The sequence below is a fragment of the Canis lupus genome, chromosome 22 (genome assembly GCF_048164855.1).
Source record: "Canis lupus baileyi chromosome 22, mCanLup2.hap1, whole genome shotgun sequence".
NCBI classification, from domain to species: domain Eukaryota; kingdom Metazoa; phylum Chordata; class Mammalia; order Carnivora; family Canidae; genus Canis; species Canis lupus.
In genome coordinates, this window is record NC_132859.1 from 39,196,845 (window position 1) to 39,215,945 (window position 19,101).

General features: G+C 44.4%; 1 long non-coding RNA gene across 1 annotated transcript; it reads left to right on the forward strand.

Annotated features, from left to right (window-relative positions):
* Nucleotides 1-1,669: 1,669 nt before the first annotated feature.
* Nucleotides 1,670-7,101, forward strand: LOC140614159 (uncharacterized). The gene is made up of 3 exons (XR_012015062.1): nt 1,670-1,956; nt 2,578-3,842; nt 6,309-7,101. It is a non-coding gene; the product is annotated as an uncharacterized lncRNA (long non-coding RNA).
* Nucleotides 7,102-19,101: the final 12,000 nt, after the last annotated feature.

Below are 19,101 nucleotides of genomic sequence, written 5' to 3' on the forward strand. Positions count from 1 at the left end.
AGAGTATTCTTCAAGCATAGAAAATCAACTTCAGGACGCCTGGGTGGCTCAGCGGTTGAGCGACTGCCTTCAGCTCAGGGCATGATCCAGGTTTGGGGATCGAGTCCCACATCAGGCTCCCTGCGAGGAGCCTGCTTCTCCCTCTATGTCTCTGCCTCTCTGTGTCTCTCATGAATAAATAAATAAAATCTTAAAAAAAAGAAAAAAAAAAAAGAAAAGCAACCTAAAAATATTACTGGGGAATTTCCGAAAAAAAAAAAAAAATAGCAGAGGAAGGGGTGAGAAGGTATACATTTATCATAACAAATACACTCTGTGGCCAAGATCCCCTGACCAGTAGGACCAGAGATAATTAAACAGAAGAATCTAATCAAGCAGAAGGAATTATAATCTCCAAGTAGTCAGCCACTCCAGTGGGTATTCACACTGTAGTTCCTGGACCAGACTTCTAATAGCAGCAAAACTGTAAACAGGTGCACACGCACATGCACATACTCACAGGTACATCCAAAGGTACCTCAGGTACCTCCAGAGGGACTGGGGACCCAGTCCCACATCAGGCTCCCTGCGAGGAGCCTGCTTCTCCCTCTGTCTATGTCTCTGAGAACATCTCAGGACCTGAGCGCAGGAGGCAACGAGAAACTTTTTAATTGCTTTGCATTTGTTTTTCATCTTCTTCCCTGTTTCTTCTGATGGCGATTTTGACTGTATATTGAAATCATGATCCAGTACTGCAGCACTGTAATTACACAAATATGGCATTATAAATGAAGGTTAGTGCCAGAAATAGCAAAGCAAGAGGGGTGCAATTTGTCTTTGTGAATGCAAGTGTGTGTGCACATGTTTACAAATACCTCCCATTTACATGGAAATCGTTTGCTGGGCCAAGCAAAAGGAATGTGGGAAACAGAACAAGGGCCTCAGACTCCTTTTCAGCTGAAGAAGATGAAGGCAAGAAAAGGCAGGTGCTTCCGGTCATGGTAAATGGAAATAGTGAATTAAGCGCTGGCTTAGGGCAGCCTGGGTGGCTCAGCGGTTTAGCGCCGCCTTCGGCCCAGAGCATAATTCTGGAGTCCCAGGATCGAGTCCCACGTCGGGCTCCCTGCATGGAGCCTGCTTATTCTCTGCCTGTGTCTCTGCCTCTCTCTGTGTCTCTCATGAATAAATAAAATCTTAAAAAAAGAGCTGGCTTAAGCTGAGCTCAAATCCCTGACATGGCCTACAGCTGGATGGGCACTCAGGGCTCTGCTTGTAAACAAGGCATCAGTTTGGGGTAGTACAGCTTGAACTTGCACCTCTGGTACCTCAGGGAGCATCTCTTAAACACTATGCAGAATGAAAGGATTACCTCCCTCCCATACCCTCACCCCTTCTTGCCTCCAGGGCACCCTTGCCCCAGAATCTTCAACCAGTAGCAGTGGGAATTGGAAGAGAAATAACCCAGCTTCTTTTACTCTCCGGACGGGGAGGAACATTTTAAAGTGTACCCTGTAAATGTCACACATGGTATGTCATAGTTCTATAATATGTCAACAAATTCTTTGAAATTTATCCCTTCAAAAGGGGGAACCTAATTCCCCTCCCCTTGGACACAGGCTACACCAAGTGTCTCACTTCTGATGACCAGCATGTGATGGGGAGGGTTGCTTTGTGACTTCTAAGCCTAGGTCATAGACATGCTGTTCCCCGTCCGAATCACTGCTTCTGGGGAAAGTCAACAGTTTGCCATGAGAACATGTGAGCAGCCTGTAGAAACAATCACCCAGTGAGAACCTGAGACCTCCTGCCAATGACCATCACCAACTTGCCAGCCACGTGGTCAGGCCACCTTGGAAATGGATCCTCAGCCTCACTCAAGTGCTCAGACGAATGCAGTGCCAATCAAAATCTTGACTATCCTCTTATAGGAGATCCTGAGAGAGAACCACCCATATAAGCCCCTAATCTAGAGGAAATGTAAGTAGAAGAAATATTCGTTGTTTTAAGCCATTTTATTTTGGAGTAACGAGTTACACAGTAGTAAATGAATACAGAGTCGTCGTGGCATTAACTCCTGCTTGCCCACAGCTGTAACATGCTTTCCACCAGCAACTCCACTCTGCTACCTTAGATCACCTCCAAAGCAGACTACTGGCGCTCCAAATGTCTCAGCATTTGCTTTTGGGGTCTAAGACATCCCATATACAGTAAATATGATTATTATCCTCATACTAGGGAAGAGAAAAAAAAACATGTAGGTGGGAGTTACACAGCACACAGTAGCAGAACGAGGCTTTTGGAAGCCTAATGCACTGCCTCTAGCTTCATCACAGCTGCATCCCTCCCTACCCTGATCCTTTGTGAATTTAAGCCATCTCTCTCTTCTCTCGCCAAGAAAAATAAATTAATTTGCTCAATCACCATGGACCTAGACACTCATCATAATCACAGAATTTAAAAACCCGTCTAAGCAAATTCAATAACAAAAGCAGGAACTTTGAATCACTTGAGTCTCAGTGTATTTGTTTTTCCTAATGATACCTGCACACAGCAGGGAGGAATAATTAGCAAATTAATGGGTTCTTCCTCTGTTGACAGTGCAAAGGCTGGATGTGCATGCCTCTGCCACGTTGTAAGTCTGGGCTACAGGTTCTGGACTGAAACTGCTGACCAATGTCACTTGGAATTTATTGAAGTTATAAACAAATGACTGTGCTGCATGGACAAGAAATGATGGAGACGGAGCCTGGATGTGCTGTGCTTTCTGTGCTGATCAAATAAAACGTGCAGCCAACTTCAGCTGTCAGATATTTAATCATAATCATTATTGTGCTAGTGCTAATTAGGCATAAATGGGACATAAATGACTCTTGATCGCACCATTTTATATATCAAACAACAATATTTGCATTCTTCTTCTCCCTTTGATAGTTTTCCAGTATACATCTGTACTCCGTGTCACCATGTTGGTTTCCTCGGAGTCAGAGATGCAGAGGAGAATACACGTGGGCTTTGGAATAGGACAAATCACTCAAGTTCTTGATCTTGAAGGATCTTGTAGGATCTTGATCAAGTTCCTTTACATCTCTTGGCCTCTGTAAAAATGGAAATGAGCCCCTGCAGCAGGATCACCATTGAACCAATTGAGAAACTGAGATGTAATCCACTAGCATGGTGTTAATATGCAGTGGTACTCAATAAAGGTGTCCTACTATCTCTTTTATCATACTGTCTCCTACATCAATATTACTTCTGCATACACGACTGTGGGAGGTTCTCACGCATCTCCCCCCAAATTACTACTTCCTGTCCTGCACCCCACTCCCAAGAGTAACTGTCTTCAGCCTCAGAGGCACAGGGTCCCATGCTACGATCCCAAACTTATTCACACTCTAACAAATAATTCCTACCACCTTCAGGAATCAAGATGAATGTTTTTGAGTTCACAAGTGGAAAGAAACATGGTTTACATTTGACTTAGGAGTAGACTGTCAACACTCCAGCACGCACGAGTTTCTAGTTATGAGCAAATGGTGATGGCACTTCCTCTTTGCATTTGATTTGGAATTGGCTGGTGAAAGACCAGAAGGCTCTAGCCATCTGAAAGAACTAATGGAAATAGAGTGCCGTAGCTTCCATTCCGTTCACCGGATGGAAGACTGGTAGTGTTTGGGAGTCATTTAGCAAACACTTACCAATAGAACATTGTTACAGACATACTTCACTTCCTCAAGGCTGTGTGCTCCTCTAGGCTTTAGCAGGCATTGTGAAGGCAAAGAGTTTGCCCCTCTGATGGAGAAGATAAGATTTGTGAAATCAATGCTCACTGATCAACACAACAGCTCCAAAGAGCACGAGCAACAGTAATAATCACCACTTATTAAGGGCCCAACATTTATTGGCATCCAAGTTAACAAATACCTTTAAGCCTTACCTCATCTGATCCTCTGGCAGCCTGTACTATTAACTCCATTTTACAGATAAGCACACTGAGACCCCGAGAGGTTAGAAGTCATGCCCAAGAGGCCCATGAAGAATAGGCAAAAGAATCAGATCAGGAATCTTGCTCTCACATTCTTGTCTTTTATCAGACTCTCTTTAAGAAGAAATAATTGTTTGTTTGAGGGATTGATGGAAGCTAATTAATAAATTCCCCAGTTAGCTCTTCTTGGCCTATCTTGGTGTCTAGACCCACAAAGTGACATACCCACATCCATACGTATAGTGTAGAAATAGTTTAAAAACAGTTATTTGATGATTTGTGAGAAGAATTTTTTTTGTCATGAATGGACTGTTTCCCAGTGTTCAAGGTAATTGCAAGTAGTTGTATTAGGACAACTGTCTAGTGGTCCAGGGATAAGAGGCTCATTTTTTAAAAGAATTTTAAAAATATATTTATTCATGAGAGACAGAGAGAGAGAGAGGCAGAGACATAGGCAGAGGGAGAAGCAACCTCCCTAAGGGGAGCCTGATACGGGACTCCAGGGAGCCTGAAGAGGTTTATTTTTTGCATGCAATTGTGGCAGCAAACTGTTTCAGCCGATGGTTCCTATAACTTCTGCAGAAGGAAGCATTCAGATCCTACCCCAAAAAAGCAGACCTCCACTGGGTCACCTATGAAGTAAACATACAGTCCACTTTTTTTTTTTTTTTTTTTTTCAAATTCCCCACCACAACATGGAGCCTTTTTGGCTACAAATGTCAGTCTTATCTCTGAAGCTCTAGGCCTCATCAGAGAAGAACCATTTTTAAGTACAAGAAATGTAAGAATCATTTACAAAATAAGAAAGCGAGGCTTGGAGCAGAACAAATCCAAACTGAGCTGGGCACTATGCCAGGGGCAGAGTCCCTGGCCTGGAGGGGCCAACAGAGTGGTGCTGCTCAACCTGGGCTGGTTGTTAGTGTCCCTGGAGGCGTTTTAAAATTCCAGTCCCGGGATCCCTGGGTGGCGCAGCGGTTTGGTGCCTGCCTTTGGCCCAGGGCGCGATCCTGGAGACCCGGGATCGAATCCTACATTGGGCTCCCAGTGCATGGAGCCTGCTTCTCCCTCTGCCTATGTTTCTGCCTCTCTCTCTCTCTCTCTCTCTGTGACTATCATAAATAAATAAAAATTTAAAAAAAAAATTCCAGTCCCAAGGTCTCTATTTATTGAGAATTAATCATTCTTGATTAATTCAGAAACTCTGGGAGTAGGACCAGGCAGTAATATTTTTTAAAGCTCCGCAAGTGATTCCATTGTACAGCTACAGTTGAGCAGCTATTCTAGTAGAATCTAGAGTGTTCTAAACTTCTTTGAGTATCACTTGAGGTTCTTATTAAAAATATAGATTCATGGGTCCTGACCTCTATTCCCTGAATTGGAACTCCCAGGGGAAGGACTTGGGAATATGTATTTTGGTTTATTATTTTAAAAGATTTTATTTATTTATTCATGTGAGACACAGAGAGAGGCAGAGAGAGAAGCAGGTTCCCTGAAGGATCCCAGTGCAGCACTCGATCCCAGGACCCTGGGATCACGACCTGAGCCAAAGGCAGATGCTCAACCACTGAGCCACCTAGGAGTCCCAGGAATATGTATTTTGAACAAGAGCTCAATGACTCTTAGGGTAAGGGAACTTAGACCATATCTGTTATTGTCCTCAGAGAATCAACAGGGTGAAGAGGCAAGCTACAAAATGTGAGCAAATATTTGCAAATCATAGGTCTAGGGAGAGGTTAGCATGTAGAATATATAAAGAACTCCTACAACTCAAAAATGAAAAGACTAGCTGATTGTTTAAATGCCCAAAGGACTTGACTGGAGACAAAAGCAAAAAGTTTTGAGGTTAAGTTTCCAGATCGGATTCCTTTGCCTATCCTTCACTGGCCTCTGGGGTACAGCATCTAACCTCCCTCTCCCTGGGTCCCCATTTGCTCATCCGCTACACTAGTGTCCCAGCATCCCTAAGCTTCAGAGAGACCTCACAGAAAAGCTCCCAGTAGGGCCACGTCTTGGTAATGGTCTCTCTGGCCAGTCCCGGGAAGGCAGCGCCCTGTGGGGATACTGGAGGAGCAGAATAGAGACTCAATGAGCTCTCAGAAACCACAGTGAGAAAGAAAGCCCAACACTTTGAATCACAGAGTAGCCTGCCAGAAACTTGTTATTTAAACTTGTGAGCTTTCAGGGTGGGCTTGGAATGCATTGTATCCTCAGGGATGAGCTCAAGGCGATGTTATAGGGAAACTTGATTTAAAAAAAAAAAAAAAAAGTCTTCCCAGAGGATCTCTGAGCAACTGCTCGAGGGGAGAAATAATCAACGCTTCTTTTCCTACCTCACTCCATCCCTCAGACCCAGAAGCCTCCCTTTTCTCAAGTCCCACCAAATACTGGAGAGGTTCTAAGGAGGACAAGAAATTTCAAGAGGCTTCTGAGCAGAGAAAAGGTAATTCCCAAACATGCAGAGAAGGAGATTGTGTGAGCTGAAAAGCAAAGCTGAGAGAGGTCAACAAAGGATGGAGGGGAATCCAAACCGGTGGCCGGAAGCGGCTGAGCCATGGAAATGGACAGGAGAAAGAAACGCTGCTGTTAAAATCACCCCCATATAGTGCATGTGCTCCATTTCTGGGAGCCACTTCCCTCTCTGCCATCTGAGAGGCAGGTTGAAAAGAAAGGCTGGGGTGACTGTGTGCTTTGGAATTAAAGCAGCATCTGCAGAATTATTAGCCGGACCGAGATGTGCAGAAGCTATCAATCTTTCTGCTTTGGGAAATAATGGATTGCCAAAGGGGTCCAGACAGGCCGCTTCTCTCCCATGAGGTCTGGCCCTGAGTTCAGCACAATTAGCTAAGTGCTTCTGTGCGGGAGAAGCCTGGGAGCACAGGCGGCTCCCGTCAAAGCACAAGGTGTGTGAGGAAAGAAAGGCTTCAGGAACTCTGGGTTACACCGATCACCCCACCAGGACCCACAGCGTCCACTAACATCGCCTAAGCAGAAGCCATGACTAGGGGAGGAAGGGGCCCTGCGTTGGGCTTTGGAAGTCTGGCGAAGCCTATAAACCCCTTCTCCAAATAACGTTTCTAAGGACATAAAGTAAATATGCAGGATTACAGAAAAGCCGATGGTATTGAAACACGGCTACCAAAATATTAAAAAAAAAAATTGGTGACATAGTAATAGTTGTGCATCTTTATTAAACATTAAGTAAGATCTAGTAGTAGACGCAATAGTTTAGGGTTATGGAAGTAATGAATATTTCAATATATCCACAGCAATAGCTGTATGGTATGAAAATATCTGCAATATCTAGTGGAACTGTTCATTCTACCATTGGTTTCTGACATACATTTATCATCGTGCTAAGTTTTGCTTAGATGTTAGCGAAAATAAATAATATTTTTCCCACCCAAATTTATAGATCCCTGAATTCTCTCCATGGGCCTTAGAACTTCTGCTGCAAATGGGAATTGAAAATGACAATGACCCTCTGCAGCAACTGTGTGTGCTAAAAGAAAGCACGCATTTATCTTTTAATTTAACTGTGCTAGGCACACATCCCATAGACCCTGGCCTTACGGGACCTGAAATCTGGAATAAAATGACAGGGAAAGCATCACACACTGACGGTAACTCCTGTCATCTCCAAATCAATCCAAACTAATGGCTGCTCACCCCGCCTCCCTGCGGCCACACAGAAACACAGCCCATACCACCCGCTGTCTCCCTGTCCTGAGCCTGTTTTCTTTCAATGTCCCCATTTAGGGGGTTAGAATCCATGGTTAGGAGTCCTTGGAGTTTCACCAATTGAACTGTGGACAATCCAGGACTTTGAGATGCCTTTTCCCAGCAACATGATCAGATTTGTATTTCAGGTCAGTCACTCAGCCCCCAAGACTGAGAATATGACTCGGGTCTATCTGCTGTGCTCCACCCCCATGGCCACCACCCCTGTGCAAGTCACCCTCCGCTCTGGCCTGGATTGTTGCAGTGGCTTTTTAATTGGTCTCCTTTCATTCTTTCTTGCTCCCCTACTGCTACTCTCAACAAAGCAGGCAGAGCGTTTTTCTCAAAAGAGTTCTCCAATCCCTCCTCTTCCTAATAATGGTTCAATGGTTTCCCACATCGCTTAAAATAAGTTTCAATCTCTTCACCTGCCTGCAGGGGTCAGCAACCTATGGCCTGCTGGCCAAATCTAGCCTGCACCTGCTTTTGTATGGCCTACAAGTTAATAATTTATGGAAATTTATTTCTGCTCTTATGATATAAATAGCTACATGTAAGTAGTTCAGTTTTTACCTCTTGGCCCACAAAGCCTCAAACATTTACTCTTTGGGCATTCAAATGGGGAGAAATTAAATCAGCTGTCCAAAGTCATAGGGGCTCAGGAGACCAAAGGTCATAGTCAGGCCATTCAGAGATTAATAACAGCAGGAAGTTACTACCATCCTGCAAGTGGAGACTAGGGAAGGAAGTGGTGTAACTAATGAGAGCCACGCACTTGGAGGAATCCAACAGAGCCACCAAGGAGACTGCTGAGCAAGAGATGCTGGATTCTTACTTCTCACACCCAAGTTCACACCAGTAGCTCCTATCAGCTTACACCCCCTGGGAAGTTGGCAAGGAGGCCCCAGGAAGCGTTGTTCCCTGAAATACAAAGCAAAGCAAGAGAAGGAAGGATTGGAGGGGATATTAGGGCTGATGGGCAAATGACCAGCTCCCCTCTGAAGTGAGGGTAACACCTGCCTTGCAAAAGAGCTATAAGAGCTAAAGGTGACTTAGCTAAAGTTGTCCGCATCATGCCTGGGAAAGGTAGCTAATGCTGTTACCATCATTAATACCAGTATTAACTTCTACCCAGCACTTGGGATTTCCGTATTGGATCGTCCAAGCTGATCATGAAGGTATGGGCAGAAGTTGGCACCATAATTGACCTGACTTCCCAGAAGCTGTGAAGAGTGGGATGAAATTAGACCACATCTATGCTGGCCCATGGAGATAGGCCCAAGAACTTGTCCCCAACCCCCTTCTACCAGGCAATGAAACCATTTCATACCACCCACTGCAAGCCAGAGGGATGGGATCAGGGGTTTGCTGTTGCAAAACGCACTCAGAGATGCTTTGTGCTAGCGGAGATTTGTTTTTTCCTAGAAGCGTGCATATATATTGTTAGTAGAAATGCCTCCTGTCCTTTCACACACACTTCTTTCCCTAGAACTGTCTCTTGTGCCAGCCTCTAAAACCGCAAGCATAACAGCTTCGTTTTACAAGCTTTCTCTGTTAAATGCCAGCCAATGAAATCAATGATGGGTGTAATAAGATGAAGAATGTAGCCAGTAGGGAAAGTTTTTGCACCTTAAATGTCATAAGCAGGGATGAAAAGGTGCAGGACTAAATATGCATTATCAACTCCGGCGGGTCATCCAAGCAGAAACTCTAAGAACTGGCTATCGGGAAATTGACCACCTCTGGCCACTCGTGGTTCGACTCGACAGTTGAATGTTGAAACTCCAAGCTTAAGACTTTGAAAGTTCTAATTTTAGGTGTACAGAGAAACACATGCCCTCTACTTTGGCCACCTCTGAAGGGTCAGGTCACTCACATCCCTAATCTCTCCACTTATGTGCCGGGAGGCAGGCATGGTGAGGGTCACTACAACAAATAAATGTGTGATTTGGCCTTTCAGTCCATCTACCTCTGATTCTGCTCCTCCTAAGACCCATTCCTGGGTTAAACTTTTAAGTATTACAATCAGAGCTATTTAAATAAAATCAAAGATTTTAAATAGAAATAGCATTAATTCTTTCTACACAGCTTGCCTATTGATTCCCAGAGCAGTCCTTTATGGGAATCTCCAAGGGCAAGTTTGAGCTTGGGATGGGATACTGGGGACCTGAAGGCAGAGGAAGAATGTTCTTTATCCTACACTGGAGTTTCCCAAGCTTCAATTATTCTCAGAAAGTCTTTAAAATTGTTGTTATATCTACATGTCTTTACTTAACCTCTCATTTTCAATTACCTCTTTTTTATTTAAGTCTATTTTTAAAGGAAACTTAATTTTCATAAAGATAGAAGCAGTGCCACTTGCCATAAATAGAAGGTAACCATGAAAACAAAATGATGTTATCACGTGGCCCACTGAAGGTCTAGAAACTGATGCCCATTCTCCATTACAAAGAAGAGAATTGGCAAGTGACAGGAAAGCCATTAAAGATACACTGGCTCTTGGGATGCTTGGGTGGCCCAGGAGTTGAGCATTTGCCTTCAGCTCAGGGTGTGATCCTGGAGTCTGGGATCAAGTCTTGTGGTAGGCTCCCCACAGGGAGCCTGCTTCTCCCTCTGTCTATGTCTCTGCCTCTCTTTCTGTGTCTCTCGTGAATAAATAAATAAAATCTTTCAAAAAAAAAAAAGGTACACTGGCACCAAAATAAAGACTTCTTATTGAAATGATCACAAGGATAGAAAGCTAGTTGAAAAGGAAGTCATCTTCTTCTGGGTGATTGAGTGTCATTCATTGCCACGTCCGCACACTGCCTCAATTATCTGCATAGTGTGGCACACACAGGAACAGCTATGTCATTTGCAGGATCCCGCGTGAAATGAAAATGTGGGGCCTTGTTCAAAAATTATTAATAACTTTAAGACAATGACAGCAGAGCATGAGAGTAAGTACAGGGCAGGGCCCTTTGCAATTAACAAGCCACACCCTCATAAAGCCCTGATGGTACACATGTCGTACACTGTAGATTACAGAGAATGCAAACACTTAGGAGAATGAGTATATGGAAACACCCAATAAGAGTTCTGAAGTTAGAGAATGCCAAAGGACAGTCCTGAGGGTCAATGATGCTTCCTGAGGCAGGAAACAAAGCCAAGGTATAGCACCAGTAAGTACACATCAGGCTGATGAGAACAACTACTAGAAAGGCAGGTCAGAAGTAAAAATGAGGGATGTGGCTGGAGCCGTCGCCTGGAACTGTTTGTGGCTTGCTTTTAGAGAATCAGCTCCTTCTTTCTCAGTCAAGGTTAGACCTGAGACACATTAAAGAGATAGCAATGGCATGACCTGGTATTTCTGACAGTGCTCTAGCAAGAAACATCCAGTCTGCTTGAAGGTACAGCTGATAGGAGATTTATGTAGAGACAATGCACGGAGAGGTATAGCCAGGGACACCAAAAGGGACAATCACACACCAGGAAGCTATTACTACCCCTAGCCCTGAAAAGGCAAGGGGAAGCAGTGTTATTGGAACTTAGAGAGAACTGAACCCATGAGAGAAGTTGGGCCAGGACAATAGAGGGAGAAACGTAGTTCCCACCAAACCACAGCCCAGTCGGGAGGCAGCAGGAAGAAGAAATGCACCAACTTCTCCTCTAAGAACCTCCCATTGGCTAAGCCCAACCCAGAACCCGAGGGCAAAAGATCTTAGAAGATGTAGTGGCAGAGGTCAGCCACTCTGTGTCCTAGGACCCAGAGTGGGAAAGACAAGAGGTGAATGATCTAAAGGACAAATGGGGGGCATCTGGGTGGCTCAGTCAGTTAAGCATTGGCCTTCAGCTTAGGTCATGAGCTCAAGGTCCTGGGAAGGAGTCCTGCATCGGGTTCCCCACTCACTGGAGAGTCTGCTTCTCCCTCTTCCTCTGCCCCTCCCCCATCCCACTCATGCTCAATAAATAAATAAATAAATAAATAAATAAATAAATAAATAAATAAAACCTTTATTTAAAGGACAAATGGCAGTTAGCACATCTGGTGGCAGATGTTTGTGCAGAGGTGTGTGCGTGGTGTGTGTGTGTGTGTGTGTTTGTGTGTAAAGAGTAGGACAAGGGTAAGATAGCACCAAACTTTAGGGCTGAGGCAAACTGGTTGAAGGTGATTCCATTCACCAAACTAGGGAATTCAGAGGGAGAGACAGTTTGGGGGAGAAGTTAATGCATTCTGTTTAGGTCATCCAAGTTTGAGGGAATGAGAGACGTCTAAAGGAAAGAGAAACCAGGATGGCCTCTGTAGACTTGTGGGTCATGGATTTGCAGGGGGCAAGTCAGTGAGAAGAAAATAAGGTCAGGGAGAAAGATCCAGCAACACCAACATGAAAAGGGGATGCGGGTAGAGGGGGAATGCACTACAGAAAACTAAAGAGTGCCCAGATGGATAAAAAGAGACCCAAGAGAGTTTAGCTTTAGGGGATGGGGGTGAGGGCTGTGTAGACCACTTGGCCAGGAATGTGTCTGGAGGGAATGAGCCTCTAACCATGTTCTAGCCTATGCTGTGCCATGTCCAGAGGTGCAGTTCTCAGCTGCTCCCCCACCAAAGGTCCCAGACTGCCCAAAAGATAGAAGGCCATGTCTCAACCATCACAATCTCCAACTCAGAAAACCCCCTCCAGCTTCCATACCTTCCCACCACCATTCCCTCAGTTTCTTCTGAAATTAGCACAGAAAGATAAGCTGGGATGGTGTGTGCTGGAAGAGAAGGAGGTACAAGAAAGACTAAGAGAAGCCAAGTCTCCCTAGGAATCTGTGAAGCAAACCAGGGCCAAAGCTTAGGCCACAGGCTCTGGCCAGTCTGGGCTGCTGGTTGACCACTCGGGGCCAGTAGCAAAGAAGCCAAGTCCATTCTTCAACCCTATGGAGATGCCAAAGCTCTTCACACAGCAGCCCTGCGGCCCTCCCTGCTCTTCTGTTCAGAGCATGTCCATCCTTACCTGACTTGATGTTGAGGATGCAATCACAGAGTACCCCCTTCTCACAGTCCAGATGCCCCCTGCCCAGGGAAAGCCTCTGGAAAGCCTTAAGTGCCTCCTTGAAAAAGTCTCTGACTTTCACCAAACCTGGTGGAAGATCTCTCCTTTCATAGTCCAACCCCGTTGCCTTAAGAGAGGCTGCTTTCACCAAGAACCCCCTCAGGCACCTGGCCAACTGAGGCCAGCTCCTCAACCCTGCTTCTCATTTGCCTTCCTGCCTCCTCTGTCATTGGTATCCACCAAGGCATATCCTTTGAGCTGACATCTGTGAACCTTGGGAAGCAAAGCTTCTCATCCATTGAAGTAGCTGAGCTCCATGGCTTCTGAGGTTCTTCTGACTCTCTCCCACGTCTTTCTCTGATTGAAGGTCCAATAGGAGATGATCCAGGCAGAAATGACTTGAACCCCTTCCCTTGAGAAGCTTACAGTCTTGGGAGAGAGATGAGGAAGTGCACAATAATTCTGTTAAGAAGTATATAGGGAAGCATGAAATGAGTACAGAGGAGGAAGTCATCAAATCCATCTGGCCACCAAGAGGATTCAGTAGTAACAGCTATATTTTACAGGGCACCAACTGTCACGTACCAGGCTTTGTGTCAACTACTCACACAAACACCAGCTCCTACAGCCCCATGAGGGGGCTAGTCTTCTTGGCTCTATTGTAGAGCCAAGGAAACCAAGGCCGGCAAAGCTAGGAACATGCCAAAGGCCACTTGACATCAAGAGAATGAGTTCAGATGTGCACAGATCTCTCCCACTCCACAACCTATGTTTACAACCACCACAGTATAACTGGACCAACATCAGATAATTATTGAGCACTTACTGAGCACAAGAGACTGTCTCGAGCATTTAATACACACAGAAATCTATTCCATAAAGAAGATGTTATTTCAATTCCCTTTTCACAAATAAGAAATGGAAGCTCAGTGAAGTTACACAACCTGCCCAAGGTCACACAGGAGCTAGAATTCAAATCTAGACCATAATGACCGTAACAATTTTTCCACCCAGGTTAGAAGAAAGAATATGTGAATCACCCCCTGAATGTGATTATTAAAGAAATAAGCTTTCTGAGTTTGGATTCACCCAAAAAGCATGACCTGTGACAAGAATTTGGGTGCAGGCAGTTTATTTCTGGAGTGACCCCAGGGAACAGAGGAGGAGATTCAGGGAAAGAGGCAAAATAAGGATCATGATGGGGGTTGCTGCTGCACTGTGGACAGCAGGGACTCAGTCCCAGGGCCCTTCCTGCAAAAGGCACAGATTCCTCCCAGAATGAAGCCCCTATAGGAAGGGATGGTGGAACATTTTCCATAGCCCCTCACCCAATGTCTGGGCTTGCTGAGATCCCTGAAGTCATCCCTGACCTCAGAGGAGCCCTGGGGCCGAAAACAAAGACAGAAGACACCAGATGTCTGTGTGAAGCCAGACAGTGTGGGCAGGAAGTGAAACAGAAAGCCGTCTCTGAACCACTCGGCCCAGCCACAGGGAAATCAGAGGTGCTATGAAGATCCGAGGCCAGGTCCAGGTGTGCCTGCCTCTCCAGGAAGGAGAGGGGGACGGGGACCCTTCAGACACAAAAGGCAACAGACAGGGGCCTGAGAACCTAACCTGTGCACATCTTCCCACACACTTGCGAAACTGCCCATCGCTCCTCCGCAGACACCCGGCGGCCCCTGCCATACTGGGCTTTCAGCCCACCTATTACAGTTAGAGAAATGAACTCTTGGTCGATGAGATAAACTGAAGAGGAACAACCCATGATGCTAGAAGCCAAAGGCAGCTTCCCCTTCTTCCCATTAAACTGTTAAAATGCAGTTCCCTACACATTTCGGGTATCTCTGGACTCTCAGGTACTGGCATTTCTGGGCCTGCAATACAGAATTGCAGCTGAACTCTTGGACTGTCTATGTATCCTCGAGCAAGTTATTAACCCCTCTGAGCCCCAGTTTGTCTCATCTCTAAAGCAAGGCAAGGACCCCTACCTAACAGGGCAGGGATGAGATGATATTCTGCATGTAAGGCATTTAGCACAGTATGTGGCCTATAGTGAGCATTTAATCAAGGCTGGATGTGCATATTTTAATGTTTTTGAGTGGATTCAATTTGATATCAAAGGGGACAACTGAAGACAGTTATCTATCATTTAAAGAGAGTGATATAATATAGACAGTGCTAGCCTCGTCAGGCAATAGATTCCATTTCCCAGCTGGATCATCTTAGGTCTGGTAACCTCTGCAAATTTGGTGTTTTCTTTTTTTTTTCAAAGGTTTTATTTATTTATTCATGAGAGACACAGAGAGAGTCAGAGACACAGGCAGAGGGAGAAGCAAGCTCCCTGCAGGGACCCTGATGAGGGACTTCGATCCCAGGACCCTGGGATCACTCCTTAGCCAAAGGCAGATGCTCAACCACTGAGCCACCCAGGTGCCCCTGAATTTGTTTTTTTTTGTTTTTTTGTTTTTTTGTTTTTGTCATCTAGTGGTGATAACCATTTCTGCCTGCCTTGAAACATTGCTGAGGCCCAGTGGAGACCACAGATGTCAAAATGCTGTGAAACTTGAATGCAATAGACACACCTTATTATTGTGATTCTAATAATGACAAAAATCAAAGCGTCTCCCTCCCCAACAGGTGCACACACACTGTGGGGCTGCGCGTTCCTCCTCAGTTGCTAGAACAGGAGCAAGGGGTTTCCACCTTAAGGTCAATGCCTATTGAAGGGAGGGTGTGATTAATAGCAGAGACCCTCTGCGACAGCTGTTCGGGTGAGCCATTCCTACCATCAGTGTCAAGGACAGAGCTGTTAATCTATTTATGTATGAGGATGACAACCAGGGAGAGCCATTAAGACTCAGGCATCTGTGCTTTGTGATCCCGGATCCGGATCCCGGAACTGTGGCAGTGGGGCCCCACAGAACACTTAACAACAGTGGCTAACTGCTAACTACCTTCCTTCCACTTTGGCTCTGCTCACTGCCTCTTTACATGCCAAACAAGTCATGTTTGTACTCCAGTCCCTCATCTCTTCCCTTCCTCACGTCAGCCCAAATTCCAGGACACGGAGCCGGAGTGCTGAAGGGAAAGCAGACTCGGAGACAAAGGTGTGGGGGGTTCTAAGGTATTTTTGGAGTTCTGTACAGCTATCAATTAGTGAATCCCCGCAACATCGTGGGAAAGTAGGTCAATATTATTATCCTCGCTTCGTGGATGAGAAAACAGGCTTAAGAAGAATGGCTTGCCCAAGGCTAAGCCACCGATGAGAAGAGCTAAAACAGAATTAGATGTCAGAATCCCTGACTCGGAGTCCTTGGCCAAGCATATGCTTACTTAGCATGCTGAAGGTGATCAGTAAACAAGGTGGACTCATTGGCTGAGTCCTAAAATGATGCACTAATCCCCTCCTGGGCACAGTTTTGGACGCTAGGTCCAACTCAGACCCTAATGCAACAGCAGTTTTCAAACACAGATCCTGAATGATCCAAGAAAATCCTCCCCCGACCACCTGCCAGTTGTAAGAAAGATGAAGAGATAGGTTGTTCTTCATAGTGGACACTGTTTTGGCCACCCAACATCTGAATACACTTCCCGCCAGGAGGCAAAGAGAGGTTTTTGGGTCCTCATCCTTGTAACTCTCTAGAAGCCAAATTAAGTCCAATATAGAGTACAAGGAGGGCAAAGTTGGGGGTTGGGGTCCTTGGCTCCACAGAGATGCCTGGTGGCCACAGGTCTAGTGGCACCATCTTCATGAGACTGCCCCATGGCAAGTCCTTGGCTATACTTCGCCTCGCTGGTTCTCCCCAAAGCCTGTGCTCCACTTTTCCAATCTATTCCAATATACTTTTCCTGCTTTAAGTTAACTGGACTCTTGTTGTTTGCAACCCTGACTATACAGCTTCGGACCTAGAAATGTAAGTACTTGACAAGGGGGGTTAAAATTGCCAGTTTCAGGTCCCCACACATCACTGACTAGAGAGTAAATACACAAAACACCCACAGAGGGCAATTTGACAAAGCAGTCATGTACCCTTTGACCTAGCTCTCCACATTGGAGCGTATAGCCTACCCACATACTGGCACAGATAACAACTTAGGTACATAGTCATTTTGTACTTGGGAACGATATGCAGGATATTATAGCGGCATTTGTAATAGCAAAATATGTGAAAGAATCCAAAGGTCCATTAATAGGGGACTGATTAGATAAATTATGTGTCAATCATGGAAACTATCCAGTTCTTTTTTTAAGATGAGGCATTTGCCATATGTTGATATGGAAAAAAAATCCCACAAATATGCCAGTAAGTCAAAAAAAATTTTTTAAAGGGTTCAAAACAATGTGTAGATAATGCCACCTTTTATAGAAATAAGAAAAAAGAATCTGCATTTGTTCTTGTTTAAATATACAAAAGCAACTCTAGAAGGCTAGAAAAGAAACTAAACAGAGCAATTTCCCATTTGAGGGCAACGAAAATACTTTAAGTAGGTATCTTTTTATAATTTTAGGTTTTTTTAACCATGTCAACAGACACCTATTCAAAAAATTACATTTAAAAAGAATAACTGGGGCACCTGGGTGCCTCAGTCAGTTGAGTATCCATCCCACTCTTGATTTCAGCTCAGGTCATGATCTCAGGGTCATGGGATCGAGCTCTGAGTCAGGCTCTGTGCTCATTGGGGAGTCTGCTAGAGATTTTCTCTCTCCTTCTCCCTCTGCTCCTCCCCCTGCTTACGCCAAATATTTATATATATATATATATATATATATATATATATATATATATATAATATCTTTTTTTAAATGTCCCCTAAAAAGAGAGAAAAAAAGCAAGAAACAGACCTTCAGCTACAGAAAACAAACTGGAAGTGGGAAGGACGATGAATGGATGATGAGGATGAAGGAGGGTGTTTGCTGTGGTGAGCACCAGGTGATGTATGGAAGTGCTGAATCACTAAATTGTACATCAGGAACTAATGTTACACCATATGTTAACTAACCAGAATTTAAATCAGAACTTAAAAAAGAAAGAAACAGATCAAGCATAGGACACAATGATAGCTGCATGATCTATTTTTTCACCATATTTACATTTTTACCGTATTTATCTTTAGGGTTTATCTCTAGTTATGGTAAATGATACTTATTTCCTACCTAAGGTAATAAAATAATTTATTTTTAAAAATAATTTCTTAAAAAAAAATAAATAAAAGCTACAAAGTGTCACCCAGAGACTGAAAATCAGCTTGAAGGAGATTCGTTGGATTGCCCCGCCTTCACATCGATGCATCTATAATCACCCTGAGCATGTGGATGTGTGGAGAGGTTCCCAGAGGCTGTTGGCCTGTCATATTCTGGCCTGTGCAGAAAAGGCACATCAGAGATTTCATTAGAGGATCACTTACACTCTGTAGGAATCAAATCTGGACCAGACCTTTGAAGGGCAAAGACAGAATTGGTTGCTGACAACCAAGCAAGATGGTTTCTAGTCCAGGAGAAAAAGGAGGTTCATAGCATCTTTTATTTGCAGAATACAAAGAAATTACATTTCAAAGAAGTGCATGCTTTTAGGAAGGCTATTCCCAAGTCACACAATTCACTGTCCCCTACTGTCAAGTCACCTTTCTTAAAAACAAGAAAATCACCCATTTGGCATGAGCTGTTGGGAAATATGGAGTCCTGGCCAATTATCTGCATCAGCGGAGGTTGTCTGGTGTGATTATCCCGTAAACACTACCCAATGAAGAGATTCGAGCTTTCTTACCTGTGAATCCACTGATCAAACTCAAACCAAGGTCCCCAAGATAAAATGGACTCATTTATTAGCTAAGCCATCTACTTAAAAATCAATAATATTTCAAATTTAATGAGTTGTAAGACAAGTAAATTAGAGTTTGGAGTAAGCAATATTGATTAGATTACCCAGTCAACTTGAACCCATAGCTCACCTCTGTAATTAAGTATTCCATGTAGTGTACCGTGTGTTCTGCACTAGTGGCTTTCATGAGGAAACCAGAGGTCTGCCCACTGCTGTAATGAAAGCCTTTTCCCTGTGCTGGCTGGCAATCTGCACCCTGCCTAGTGGCACAGGCCTGCCCTCTTCCTTGGCAGCAGCAGGCTTCAGTGGTAAGTGGCTTTCCCTAAGCACTAATCACCCCTTGCTCTTGTCACAGAGTTTGAGGGAATTTGAACATCAAAATGAAGAACTGCAACTAAAAGGAAAAAAAAAAAATCATTGTGGAAGAAATTGCCTTCAGTAAAAAAGCTTCTGTGGAATGATATGCAACTGTTAGAAGCTGTCTTTAAAGTTTCTTTTGCAGTTTGCATTTCACAGAAGCTTGGGTATGGCCAAAGTAGATTTCTCACCATATTGACTAAAGAAGCGACCAAAGGGCAGAACAGAA